The sequence below is a fragment of the Bombus vosnesenskii genome, unplaced genomic scaffold (assembly GCF_011952255.1).
Source record: "Bombus vosnesenskii isolate JDL3184/JDL3185 unplaced genomic scaffold, Bvos_JDL3184-5_v1.1 scf7180000013287, whole genome shotgun sequence".
Taxonomy (NCBI): domain Eukaryota; kingdom Metazoa; phylum Arthropoda; class Insecta; order Hymenoptera; family Apidae; genus Bombus; species Bombus vosnesenskii.
The window spans coordinates 187,504-203,166 of NW_022882940.1; positions in this window are offsets into that span (position 1 = coordinate 187,504).

The following is a 15,663-nucleotide window of genomic DNA, read 5'->3' on the forward strand; positions in this document are numbered from 1 at the left end:
ACCTCGATTCAGCTAATTGTGTTACAGTGATTTATAACATGTACAGCCGAGTGAACTGTTGTGCACAAACGCGCGATCGTATTTATTAATTAATCGTTTCGAAATCAATTTTTGACGCGTAATTTCAATTTGCTATATATTATGCTGTTATTGTTGTTTCGCATAAAAGAAGGTGTATACCTTTCAGACATGACATTTATTAAAACCATTTTATTACTGAATATTTCATCCTAATTTAAACTCCATAAAATTTTGTTTTATCATCCTCTCGCTCGCGGAATATTTCCCAAAGACCAAATTAACATTTCAGTACGTTCCTGCTTCGCTGCGACCTACTTTAAATCCATATCAGGAAAGTATTAAATTCTTCGGAAATGTCGTATTCTTGACAGTTAAATAGCTGTGAAACACATTAACGAGTATATTAATAAACAGTGAAAGCGGAAGTACATTGAGTTGAAATAATCTTTGCATCATATGCACACAAAAATTGCATCATATACACACAAATTAAAAATATCAATGCAGAATTTCACAATCTATTAGTGGATTGTGGATTTTCATATATTTTTATATCTTTGTCATACATAAATGATCATAATCAAATACAATAATGGTCATACATAAAGAAATTGAATCCAAGTAGAGATTTATTTCGTCTATCAGATATTATAATAAACACACATTAGACATTTTATATATTTTTTCATACTATGTATATGCGTTTTGTGCACTTTTGTATCTTCAGATCCCGGAAAAATGCATAAAAAACCGCGGTCTATTAGTATTTAAATTATTCTGATATCGAAAATTTCATACGACGCAATCAATATCAAAGAGCTGTGCCAATCCATACAGATAATTTGCATTTATTTAAATTAGAAAAAGAGGTGTATGTAGGAATCATGTTTTACTAGATGTTTGCTATAAATTGTTAGCGAAGGATGAGAAAGGGGATGTATATTGTGGCTGGGTGCAGTGTGCTTGAAATTAAGGAAGGTCAGGGTACCTAATTTATGACTCTGTTTGCAGCCATGTGTCCTCTAAGTGTCCGAAACTGAAAGAACTGTTGCTGGTTCGTTTCTTGTGGCATTGGACATTTTCCTTTAGAAACCTAAAGCGGTGGGCGTCGCCGTAGGTGGCATGACAAGCCTCAACAGTCGTGAACGATAATGTGTATGCACGCCTATTCATCACTATCAAAGTATAAAAACTGTATTAGCCATTTATCAAATCGAAAATATCTCCTTCTCTTTATAACCAGAAAAGCTTTTTTTAATTACTAAAAATATGTTATACGTAATATGTACTTACATATGCCACAAATTACGCAACTAGAGTTTTATTTCGTATAAAATGGTAGACTCGTTCTGATTATGTAATGGTATTCTGATCTCAGTTTTCCTCTACTTCGAGTTACTTTTTTAGTATTTTTGTTATATTAGGAATATCATATGATTCACGAATTCGATTATACTGATCGCATTATCGACTATCTGACGGTGATTTGTCCACGAATGTAATTACGGATGAGTGAAAATTCGGAGGACAATTTGGAGCGTCGATTATGGATCATGTAATATTATTTAATTATAGCTCGTGTTGGACATGTTGGTTGTATCGGATATTTAAATATATTATACAAAACATTTCTAAACAACCACGTACTTTTATTAATCTCGTCGCTATTTAGACAATCTTTTCATTTTCTTATAGAATATTATACTTGAATAGTAATGCAACTTTATGCTACTTTGATAGGACGAGTACTGAATAAAACTTAGTATATCAATCACAGCATGATTACGAATGTATAAACATAGTGATGTTACGATTTAACGTAGATTTAATCTCACATTATAAAGACGAAGGAGATTTTACGAAACTTAAACAAATTACGTAGGAAATACCGTAAATATGAAGTTACAGATAAAGTTACAACAATTTTCTCGATCCCTTTAAATATCTTGTAATTAACATACAACAGAGTCGTATGGGATTATAAATATTATCACGGTTATACATCTTATTATGAAGTTCAAAATTGTTTTTTATGAAATCAAGCACTTGAATAGAGGACTCGCATGGAAGCAGTATATTCGAAAGAACGTAGAACAAATTAGAAGCAAAGGAAGACACAGGGGCTACATAGAAAGCATAGGAACCTAGAAACATAGGAAAAGACTCAAAACTAAGTAGAGAAAATAAATGTTTAATCCACAAAAGAATTACGAGATCTATCTGGACCTATTGGAGTGAGCTCTGAGATACGACAGTCAGCAGTCGCGTCAAAAAAATCATAATTGATTATTCTACGGACAAGAATAAACGCCTCGTTATAGGTTAGAAACGAAAACGAAAATCCTTCGAATGACGACCTTAGAAAAGATCTGGAAATAGAAGCAGTTGAGAAAATGATCGTAAAGCATATTAAGAGCCACAAACAGTGGCTATCCAACCACCCAAATAGTCAAGCAAACACGCAATCTACGCAGCCAACTCGTTCCGAACAGATTAATTAGAAAACATCGAAACGACTTAACAATCTGAGAAACTGTACAAACTCGAGAAAATATCCACGTGCTATGAGTACAAACACGCCGCACAAAATTGCCGAATGTCCCGAAGACAAATCGTAATTTTTTAAAGAGCAGTTATAAAATGGACAAAAAAAGAAGAAAAAGGATGAAATCAAGCATCCCATTGTATTCAGCTCGTGTATCGATAAATTGGCTTCTCCTGGGATCATTTTCCCAGGTCAGCGCTATGATGCATTCGTCCCGGTTACCCGCTGATTCATAACGTTTTACGGAGCGAACGCATTTATATTCGACACGTTACACAGTTTCAAATAGCTTTCCTTTCAAAAGTTTCAGCGAATCTCGCCGATACATACACCGAAGTAAATAGCTCGGCTATTTTCGAATATTCGTAGAGCAGGAAACGATATGCGCTGTACAACCTACCACTTTTGCTATTGACTTGTCCTGAAAAATAGATGGAGCAACTTCGTCGAATGCAAGAGGGAAGAGGGGGCAAAAATCAGCTAGAAATCCAGCGGTTGTATTTTCTGTCTGGAAAATCGAATACTTCTTATTTGTAATTCGACGAAACATATGGAAATTCGAGGCTATCAAAACCACGTGTACGAATGAAACGTGGATATGCACAGGACTCGTGCTCGTTTGCATATCACTTATTGCTGCACGTTTTATTTATTTCCTTAATGGAGCTGAAGCGGAATATATAATAGTTGACACGTATATCTTATATGTAAATCAAAAATGTGTTAATTATCGTGGCTTCCATTTGAATATATCAATTTCTACCAGTTTGTCGCATTTAATTGTACGATCAAATATCGTATGAATTTAATTAATAAACAAGGGATCCTTATTATGTAATTTTCAGCAGTATTACCGATTAAAATTCACATCGACGTAACTGAAGTATAGGCAAGGATTTTCGAAATGATAACAATGACAAAATGACGGCGAATAATTATTACTTCCGATATTAAACGCCATGATGCTTAGGCAACAAGCTTTCGCGTGTGTACTATCTTTAAATTTAGCAGGAAATATTTAAAATCATTAGTTACCCAATTACTTGACACGACGGATCAGATCCGCAGACTAAAAAGATAATACCCTTTAGATTTAAGCATTAGATTCAACCAGAATCAAACATACTATAAACTCTTATAATCCAAGTTACAGTACCACGTCAAAATAATTTACACACAATTCTCAATGAGAATTGATCGTAAAAAGTCTACCAAATATAAAAAAAAAATATTTAAAATTCACCTAGTTTTAGATAGATGATAACATTATTTATATGATCGACATAAGCATTAGCTTATAATCTATTCGTAACTGCAAACTATAATTCGTTCTCTTCGTTGGATTTAACAACAAAGTTACTAAAATTGATACGACAGAATTTCACGATTTGACGACAATAGAGTTTTAGCATTGAAATTCTTATTTTCTTAGAAATTGAGAAAAACTACTCTCTTTTGTAATAGTCTTCGACTTCGATAATTTCATTCGATAGCGAATAAATACTCTTTTAAGAGATTATTTTAGTTCAGTGATATCCTAAAATAAACGATCCGAACCAGATGTCTCCAACGATTCTGAACAATGTTTGAATGAGGTAAGTATGCTAGATAGTTCAAAAGTAGAATATTCTCACATGAGAAACAGTCTTTAAGAATTTCTATAGTGTGAACGGTGACATTATCTCGGTAAAAATAAAATTATTTCCAACAATATGCCAGACGCGCTTGCTAATTCGTTCTCGTTTCCAATTAAGGTAAGTAGGCTATTCATGTGGTTCTTAAACGAATACCATCTTTCAATCATTTGAACTCGCACTTCGCACATGTTTAATGACGTACTTTTGTTAATTCTTCTTTTCGAGTATAATGATATTAAATGGCATATAAGGTCAGTAGAACTATCTAGATTAAATCTCCCCTCTGTACAAATATTACAGAAAGTCATTTCTTTTTTGTCCTACATCTTCTCTTACGAAATTCAATTGTTTATAGCCTGCTGCTCATATAAGCTTCCCTTTTATGTTTCGGTCGTTTAATATTGCAGTATACGAGAAATATTTTCTAAATTAATTTAACTCTCGAAGACTATCACGAGGTGAAAATTCAGTGCTTGTTTTTATATTATCGAACTATTATTTGCAATAAAAGTAATAAATAGTTATTAATATAATAAATTATCAAACAATTTTGTCTTACAATTTTGTCTCTATAATATCGAATGATTTATTATTTAATTCCATTTGGCTAACTTTATTCATTGTTTATTTCCCTTTATCAATGAATTATAAATAACCACTGGCTTCCGTTTATGGAGATTACAATCTTGAAAATCGGCAAATTTCCCCTTTTTAATACTAGAATGATTAAAATCTCTTTTTCCTATGCTCTTTTTCGCACCTCATCCTTTTAGCGAATATTTTAAATATTTTAGCCGTTGCAGTACCCAAGAGCTGAAATATTGGCTCCGCGGTTTTTCCCACAAATAGCTTGAGCCGATATTTCAAATTTTTCATATGCAAACGATTTTCACACATGTAATGACGCCTTATTTTTGTGAAATGAGTCTTTTGTAGTAGAAAATATTTCTACCGAAAAGGAATATGAAAATGCAAAAATGTTCGTGCAAAATTGAAAATTTTCCCCATCCAAAAATTATTCTGCATAAATTAAATCTTATGAAAAATGGTAAAACAAAATATACTATAGCATAAAATAAAGACAGAAATGAAGCTATCTTTAATTTCGGAAAAAATGTGTTAATTTTGATAAATGCATTCAGGAATATGTTTTTCAAGGTATTTCTAGATGGTACGTAGAAACATTCAAAATTGCAAGGTACAAAATGGTACAAAATGATGTATATAATAATATAGAAGTATATACACAGAAACTCCCAAAATTTCATATTTGCTATTTCGTGCGTCTGCACTTTTTGACGGCAAATATAAACGAAGAACGATATAGTTATATCTCAATTTTTTTCCACAAAACTATGCCAGCATATTCAACAAAAAATGTTCTATAAATATAAACTCTTGACTGTTTTATTAAAAACATACTATAACATTAAAACATAACATAAAAACATTGTTATATCAAAAATACGAAATGATTACAAATTAGTGTTTTGTCAACACATTGCCGATATGTGTTTGATAGATTTATAGAAGTTTTAATGTTTACCTGCTCAGGTCGTTGATTTAATCAACCAGTACGGCAATGATTAAACGACCATTGCCCTCAAGGAACATTAAATACAGGGACCAATTCACTGTCCCCCAGAATCAGCGGATATTAAGCTAATGGATTTTTACTTGTGGCGAACTGTGAAAAAAACAATTTATCAAACGCAAATTGATACACGTGAGGAGTTAATGCAAAGGATTCGTGACGTATTTACTGTAATTAAGTAAAATCAACAAGGAATTAGTAATGCAATAGAGTCTATTTTCCATATATGCAGGTTTTTGCATCCATAATTGACAACATTTTGAAATGGAATTCTTCACAGACAAATTGCATAGGAGAAACATGGAAAATAAAATAACGCGAACGCAGAATCTATCGTTATGCGGTACCGAGCAAGATAGCAGTCCATTGTCATTTCGTATTTTTATTCTAACTTTTTAAATAAAGAATTTGTAAGAGTCCACGTTTACGTAATATTCTTTTTTCTTATTTTTATTCATAGAATATTCTGGTGAAGTTTTACGGGAGAAAACTGGGACACCCTGTGTACGTTGCATGAAGTAACATTGATGAAAAAAATGTGAAAAATGTCGAGTAAGTATATGAGAACTTATAACTTAATAATAGTCTGCGTACGCTGTCTTTTTGCCAACCAGTGTAGTTCCGTTATCACGTTACGCAGCTTCGTAATCTAACTCGATCTATCATTCACAAATGCGCATCGATTATTCATAGCCGCGTACTATATTCGCCATATAAAAGCCAGTCAACATCACGCCACTGGTGCAATAAACTGCGTAGATTAAACGAGCAGCAAGGAAGAAAACAAATACTCGAAGCAAACGACACGTACGCGATACGCACGTGGAACGTCTTGATCCCTTTGCAACGTGAGCTTCAGACGTATGTACATTAACAGCTTATGTAAATGCATCATTTAAATAAAGGAACGAGTATATCATAGTCATGGTTGTCAGTCGATTTCGACGAAACAAGCTATTTAGCGAGCGTATTCCAGCGAGGCATCTTCTGCTTATTCCAAGTAAAGCGATGAAATTACACGAGATATAGTGGCGGATCCGTGAAGAACGCGCATTAGTACCCCTTCTGAAGGATAAATTGGAAGATGGAAAAAGTCAGGATTTTTCTTAACATTTATAAAGAAAACCGGACTGTTTGATGGAATAGTGTAATGTAAAATAGCACGTGGCATCGCCCCCCTTTTCACAGTGTCGTTAATATGAGCCTGGTGTAATTCGTGTGGCTTTGAATCTTAATTAGGAAAGAGGAAGAAAATTTGGTATTGACACACTATGAATTTTAGTAATCATTGTATTACATTGGGACCTGCAGCGTCAGTTTTACTATATTTAGATGTCTCTACAATTTCATATCTTTCTGATTATTTTAATGTGAAGCTTGTACGAGTGAGTATATAATATTTATAAACGATATAAGCTGATTTTAAAAACTAGAAAAGAGCGTGCCAGTGCTGGGAAAATTGATAAAATCTTCAACCTTAGTAGATCCACGGTTAATGATATCAGAAGATAGTAGTTAGTAGTTAAAAATTATTCGGCTGTATCGAGAAGTAGAAAAGCTTTAATGGATTTGAGAAATAAATGACTAGGCTGCATAATTACAGTTTCCATAATGAATCATAATTTCGATCATAATTTTATTCCCATAATCGACAATAAATATACGAATATTTCAATTTGTATTAGACAGAGAAGTTTCGAAATTTGAATAAATATTGTTACCAACGTTTTAAGTGCTGAGAAGTAACGATGAATTTGGCGTGTCTTGTTATTTCGATGCGATTGTGGCGTTGCAGGACTCGGATGATGCGAGTCACGAACAAAATATGACTCAACGTAGCTGAATGCGTTGACAAAGATTTAGCGATAGAAAAGATATGAAATCCATAAATAAATTTAAAAAACGTTAGCATTCTTTTTGAAATATAGAATAATAGCCAGAAGAAAAGATGCGCGTTACCTGAAAATTCTATTCATTCGGTTACTGGAAATTCTACTGTACTCCAAAATACACGACGAACTTTATAATTAGCTCTTGTGACGCTATCCCACCGGAAACGATAAAAAGAGCAGAGCAATCTGTATTTGCTCGTGTCATCAAGCGTACAGCTGGCGGCGGACATCACTTTGATCATTTACAACTACGACATACGCAGCAAGTTCGCGTATCACCGCAGCAGTTTCATCACATTGTTGCTTTTCAAGGTCATCTGAACTTCATGATTCAGGCATACCCAGGCGTATCTTTTTACTCGCCGCATACATATACAGACGCAATAGAAAAACATACTACACGTTTCCCACATAAAACATACCAATGACCTGGAAAAACACGGAAAATATGATCGGATAAGAAAAATTTGGTTTTTCAGGATATTGCTTCATCGAGGCCATTCAAACTGTGCCATGAACGTTTTTCATGTCATGAAACACGAAGGAGCTATGGCCTTCTTTAGCTGGCATAGTCTTTCTATTATATTTATTCATTGCTCTTATCTACACTATAAATGTAAAAATGTTGGCCAAAATCTGCAACGTGTTTTTGTATCCGTGTCTTTTTTTTCTTTTCCAAATTCTTCCCCAAATTTATCCATGTTCAATGGAAAAGCGTTGAATCTTCGATTATTTATTTCATCGTAAATGTGCAAACTAAAACGGAAGTGTTCCTTAAATTTCATTTCGTTTGGCCTTGTGCGAGAAAACGGAAGTTGCCTTTAACCGGAGACACAGTATCCTCATAATTAAATATAAATTCATTTTATGAAATTACGACGTCGTTAGACATTTCTCATCTTATAAAGTTTCTCTCGTCGATCAATACATATTTCTTGGATTCTATCGTTCTGAATATAAAATAATTAGCAAGAGATTCTTACGACAACGAATTAGTCCAATTAAAACACGAGCGTATTTTCTCAATTAATCACCTTGCTCTTTATTTTACGCGAGAATCCTTCGCGCGAGTACAGTTAAATGACTCAAGATCCATTCGTTTCCTCTGTCGTTGTTCGGAAATCTTTCAGTTACTCAACGCCGTGCAGCGATTAACTTGCTTTTCTTCCGGGTGATGCTTAATTTTTATAAACGTCCGACATGAATAACAAGTAGAAAAACGGAGAAAATGATGGTCCGAGAAGGTTCAGTAGCAAGATTTAATATGATTTTTAAGAAGTTTCTCACAAAGAATAATCGCAGCCTTTGGAGGAACAGTCGAAAAGAATTTCGCGGTAGACTGAATAATAATCGAGAAGTATACGAAAGAAACTGTTTGGAAGTGACAGTGGCATGGTATTAAAATCAAACGATTTGACATTTTCCAAGAGCAAGGTTATTCCGTCCAACCAGTTTAATATCCGGTAACATTTAAATCTCGAGAAAAAGCTCTCTCTGCAGTGACCCATTGACCTTTTTCCCCAAGTCCTTTATTCTCTTTCTTTTCTTTGCTTTTCTTTCCCGGTACGAAGTTTAGTCGTGCATACGGAAAAAGGTTCGAATCAATCGAAAGGGATATATTTCGATACTTGAACACGATCGCAGCCATAACTTCTTAATCGATTTTTCGTTTTCTTTCTCTTTTCACTCGTACGTAGATTTTGTTTAAATACAGATAAAATATGTAAGAAGAAATTTAGTTTCTTAGAATGTTTCTCGCCATACCGAGAAAACTGGATCTTGTTAAGTAGATGAAGCTCTTCTTTATCTTTCTTTTGATACTGAGATTAAACGTAGTTTAAAAGATTAAGAGAAGGATTTCATGTAGTTCTGAACCCAAATCCGTACTGACAATTTACGCAAACTTGAATATAAAATACGCGTACAAGATAATGTTTCACTAGTGAAAACGTAATATTTTTACTTCAAACAATAATAAAAAAAACCTTCTCTTTAAAGTATTCATTGGCACACTGCGAAATTTTATTTATTTATTTTTATTTTATTGGAAATTCGAAGATACAAGAAGCATAGAATGCAAATAACTATAATATTTAACAGGTACCTGATATAATCCTCTATCTACAATACGTTCCAGATTTCAATATTTTCACAAAAACATGAATTTCCATAAATGACCACGATCTAATTATTAGAAATAAATATATATATATATGTCAGAGATGAAAGGACATCGAGGCCTTTCCTTTGGAATTTTTGGCCCCACAATACTTTAGTCTAGACTTTTTATTATAACTGTACTTAAATAATAAAACTTAGAAGTAGTCGCTTATGATTTAATCTGATTATGTTTGCCCGAGATTTATGATAGTAGGCTTGGACTCGAAGTGACATATCTGGTCGCTACACGTAGCCACGGTCACGGGATGAACGTTTTTACCTAACAGAGGTATGGAGTAGTTGTATAGTTCTCCTTAAAAATATAGTTGACCCGAGGGGTACAGAGAAAAGTACATGGGAGAATTCCACTTGGACTGTGAACAAGTAAGTTCAGTTCCACTTGAGCTTTGGAGAAGAAGCGCATTTGCCATCTTGTTGGCCGTGTATTATTGAACCTAAGATTATTGTCATTAGCATTTCGAGTATCTAATTGCCATGGTTAATTGTCAAATTCTGTAATAATCATATTTGTACCATTAAATATCATTTATATTGTATAACAATGACTAATCCAAATGAAGATTCGAGTTATCATTGGGTTAGGGGCGTATAATGAATCTTCACGTGAATTGGCCATCGTTGTGATGTACTATAGATGATATTTACTGAAATTCTGTAATAATCATATTTGTATCATTAAATGTCATCTATATTGTATAACAATGGCTAATCCAAATGGAGATTCGTTAAAACGCCCCTAACCCAATGGTAACTCGACATATACAGGGTGGTTGGTAACTGGTGGTACAAGCGGAAAGGGGATGATTCTACGCGAAAAAAGAAGTCGAAAATATAGAATAAAAATTTTTCGTTCGAGGCTTTGTTTTCGAGAAAATCGATTTTGAATTTTCGCTCGGTACGCGTGCACTTTATCACGTCTCGTTATAACGGATCTCACTGTAGATCGTTGTCTCGATGGAAAAATTAAAAAAAAAGTTTATTCTACATTTTCGACTTCTTTTTCGCGTAGAATCACCCCCTTTCCGCTTGTACCACCAGTTACCAACCACTCTGTATTTGTCGGGTTATTATTAGAGTTAGTGGCGTATAATGAATCTTCGCGTGAATTGGCCATCGTTGCGATGTACTATAGATGATATTTACTGATACAAATGTGATTATTACATATTATTTATTATTAGTGTAACAAGTAATAACGGTGATTGGATGATCGAGATGCCGATGACAATGAATTTAGGTGCGATAACGAAACCACGGTCAACGTGGCGTGACTCAACGTACAAGTAGAACATAAGTGAATGAACTGCACCCCAGCCCAAGTGGAACTGCCCTCATATACTCCTCTCCCCACCTCTCGGGTCAATCTTTGTTTTTAAGGAGAGCTATTTAATTACTCCATACCTCTGTTAGGTACACGTCCCTCCCGTGACCGTGGCTACGTTCAGCGACCCGTTACGTCACTTCGAGCCCAAGCCTACTGTTATAAATCTCGGGCAAACATAATCAGATCGTATCACAACAACTATTTCTAAGTTCTATTATTTAAGTACAGCTATAATAAATGTGGGATGGTGTGACGTCAGGGAAGGACGTGGCGTGAGGGGTAATTGTTTATAAACGTTGTCAAGATATGTTAATGTTGTCAAGGAGTGTTGTGTACGTTACCAAGGTTTGTTAAGGGAAAAATGAGCATGGGAAATGCTGTCAGAGTTGAATTTATCGTGGTCGAGTGAAGTTCGTTGTGTTGTTGTGACGTAGAATTAGTGAGAAACGAATACGCGAAACGCGGTATTATATTCGATTTCGTGTGAGTGCAACGATATTGTATTTATCATACTCTTTTCTGTTAACTTATGATATAACATTCCTACATAAATAGTCTTGACCAAAGTATTGGGGACCTTCCAAAACATTCCAAAAGAAAGGTCCCGACGTCCTTTCATCTCCGACACGTATATATGGTAAATGTATTACTTTGTGAACGATGTAACTGTAGCGGCGCATGAGTTAGAGGACAAATCAAATCACGTTGTTGTTTTACCTCAGAGTATCAAGATCGTTAGGATACGCGTAATGTAAGAATAAATAAACTCCGAGCAAAACAATGTCGGCACTACGTGCAACCGTCGAACAAAAACGAATTTGAATTTTCCGACTCTGCCCCGATTAGTATAATAAGAGATCGCAAGGAAATGAGTTACAGTCAGTTGTCGATCAGTTATTAACGAATTATCAGCGATCTAATTAACGAGTCATTAGCGATCCTATTTTATGACTAATACACTGTCTTAGCGAATCGGTTAGTACGAGCGTCTTTGCCAACATTATCTGTATACTAATTCATCATTTTAAATATATTCGATGGTTTCAACAATGAGCAATCTCGTCCATTAAACCTCACCGATTAACCATCCTCTACACATAAACCTCTACATAACCAGTTCATGGTAGTTCTATTATTCGAAATAAAAGACTAATTAAATAAATTAATTACGATCGTAAATGATAAAGTTTTGGTAATAGTAACTAGTTTGCCTACGCGACAGACATCAAGATCTATGTACATATATCGACGTTGCCGTTGGCGCAGAAGGTAGATTTTCTGTTAAATTTTAATGACAGTTTCAAAGTTCGCTCATGGAACAGCCGTTCGAGCTAGCTTGCTTCCGGGCATTTTGGAAATTAAATTAGATGGGGTATCGTTATGCCGGTCCTTGCAGCTTCCATATTCCTTGCTATTTAACTGATTCAGTTACAAGCAAACACTGTTAATTATATTTACAATGGACGTCAAACAATTCGTATCTCGTAACTTCGAATTCTGCTTCAATGTAAATCATCTCTGTAGTCAATCCATAGCATTGTAACTCTGCTGCATCCTTTGGATCATCTACTTTGCATCGAATTAGGATGATATCGTTTAAATTCCAGGGAACTGTGAAAGAATCGTTTACTGATTCGTCAAATGTGTATCAATCATTCGAAATACCAAATATCGCAAGTCCTTTTGTCAGTCGAAATTAAAGCAAGATGGAAATGTAAAACATTCGAAGACCGCGGGAAGATTAAAAATTAAAGATGAACATTGTACGAATGACAGCGAAATGCAATAAGCCAAAACATTGTTCAAAAGTATCCAGACACTTGTTGTTAAAAATGTATTTTAATTGCAAAGCTATGCCTAATATACTCAATATCTAGAAATGATTAAACTTATCGTAACGTATGCTAATAAACACAAAAATATGTATTTGAAACATGAAGCTGGGTTCTAAAATATTATAAAGCAATTAGGTTCATTTTTAAAAATCTACAAACCTCGTATTTTGTTACTTGGCAAGCTTTTTATCTGTAAGTCACATTAAGATTGTTCGTTTGAACTGAATTAACTGATGAAACTGAACGATTAAATAACGATATATTGTGTTCAATGTGTGTCTACGATGTGTTCTAACGAAAAATTCAAATTTATAGTCCGTTAATTCGACAAAAAGTAGCAAGCGGTGGTTCTAATTACCAATTCACCGTTAATTTCTACACTTTGATCAAATTCAAATACCGTTACACCGCAAATAGACCAAAGTGTGCGGATAATTCTGAACGGCAGTGCAGCTACTTACATGCATTATAAAGTTTCTAGATCGTAAGAAATGTTCAAAGAATCTATTAAAAACGAAAAACACGAAGCTTTTATCCAACGTTATACCTACTCCTCTTGTATATCAGTGGCGATGCTGTTAACGCAAAGTAATTGTAAGCTCGAGGAAGAATGTAAATCATAAACGAAGAAGACATCGGCCAACTTTCTTATGCAAGTGTTCCACCGATCGTAGCGATTTAACGAGTCTGTGCAGCAACGAAACAAGTCAGATCGATTACCGTGCACCACTTCCACGTTCCCGATCTACTTCGATTGAAGCGCGATTCTCTGCGCAGGTTATTTCCCACAAAAACAAAGGACTGCCGTGATTAAGCAAGAAATAACTAACCACGCTCACGAACTGTAAGCTAAACATCTGCGCCATTGCTCCGCGGTGAAACTAACGAATTAATCGAACGCCGCCATACTTTCCACTTTGATCGATAATTTAATAGAAAATCGAAGAATTGTTGAGCGAACACGGAATACCCTGGCGTTGTTCGAATATGTATTAGGTTGTCCGAAAAGTTCCTTTCGTTTTATAAGAAAATAATAGACGCACTACGTTTTTTTATTTTATATTATTTTCTCGAATTACGTACGTAATTTCGCAGACTTGGTTTCACGTTTGTACGAAGGTGCATTGTTGTAGAAAACACGTTTGCGGAGGAAAGACACTTCCCGGACAACCTAATAATATGTTTGAACAATGATTGTTTGGATTATTTGAGCGTACGAAGAAGACGAAGTAATCTTTTATTTTGTTTCGATGATTAGATAAATATTTTCTGGTGTTTTTATATCGACACTTTGAACTGCGTTAGAAAGAATAATTCGTAGAGAAGTAGAAATTCTGCAAGATTACGCAAAAATAAAGGAAGCTTCTGTTAAATATAATGATATACTTCCATCATTTGCCCCTGTGCGGAGATTGTTTTTATGTGAAACGACCTTGACTGACATAATCACGGAATGATTACATGGCATGCAATATGAATGAGTCTCTGACGAAATATTTCTAGCGAGAATAATTTCAAGGGCAAGCGTGATTACATTACGTTTAACGATCACGGATTCCAAGTTAATTATGGTTTACTGTGATCAAACAGAAGTTAGTTGATTCGAGTAAAACAACACATAATCTCGTCACAACATCTTCCGTCACATTGCTCGTTCGTGTATTACAATTAGCTCAAATAAGAAATTATTTCAAGATGATTCATTCGAATTGCACATAAAGCGAAGCTATTTTGTCTATGTTAAAATAAATAAAATAATAATAATATCGCATTACGTGCTGCGTTTCGTTAAAAGCACGGCATCCATCAACCCTCGTGAGAGCTTAGAACCCGACATAAATTGATAAATTAATAAATTGATCGCTTCTAAATAAAAGAAAACTCGAGTACGAATTGAATCGAAACACCGTTTAGATATCAAAGGACCATATCAAAGAAATTACCTTACGCTAAATCACACTAAATTACCACAAAGAAAGCCACGTCTACCACGAAATTTATTCAAAAGACACCAAATGGAAATTGTCGCCAACGAGTCAGGTGTCGATGCGACATAAACTCGAAATCACAGAAAGGTATTCGTTGTTTCAATTCGTTACATTTATTGTATTCCAATTTGTTACATTTATCCTATTTCAAATAAATGTATTAGGTTGTCCGAAAAGTTTCTTTCGTTCTATAAGATGATAATAGCTGAACAACAATTTCCGTTTTATATTGTTTTATCGAATTAGGTGTGATCCATTTCGTTCTATTTCTATTATGACATTCGTGCATAATTCAATAAACTAGTATAAAACAAAAAACATTGCGCGTCTATTATTTCCTTATAAAACGAAAGAAACATTTCTGACAACCTAATATTTCGTTCAAATGCATCGTCGTATTTCAAATGCTCGAGTCTGATCCTTTACGCCTTAATCGACAAATTACTAGAAAATAGAAGGATTATCGAGTATGCTACAGCTGTACTGCTCATACAACTGTACTGTCATATGTAAAAAGTGTGATATTCCGTACTAAATGTACCGGTTCGACGTCAGTGTGTATGTATTCGTGAAAATTTTACTGTGTACCATAGGTGTAACCACGGGCTTGTGCACCTGGTGGCCGATTAATTATCCAGATATTTCG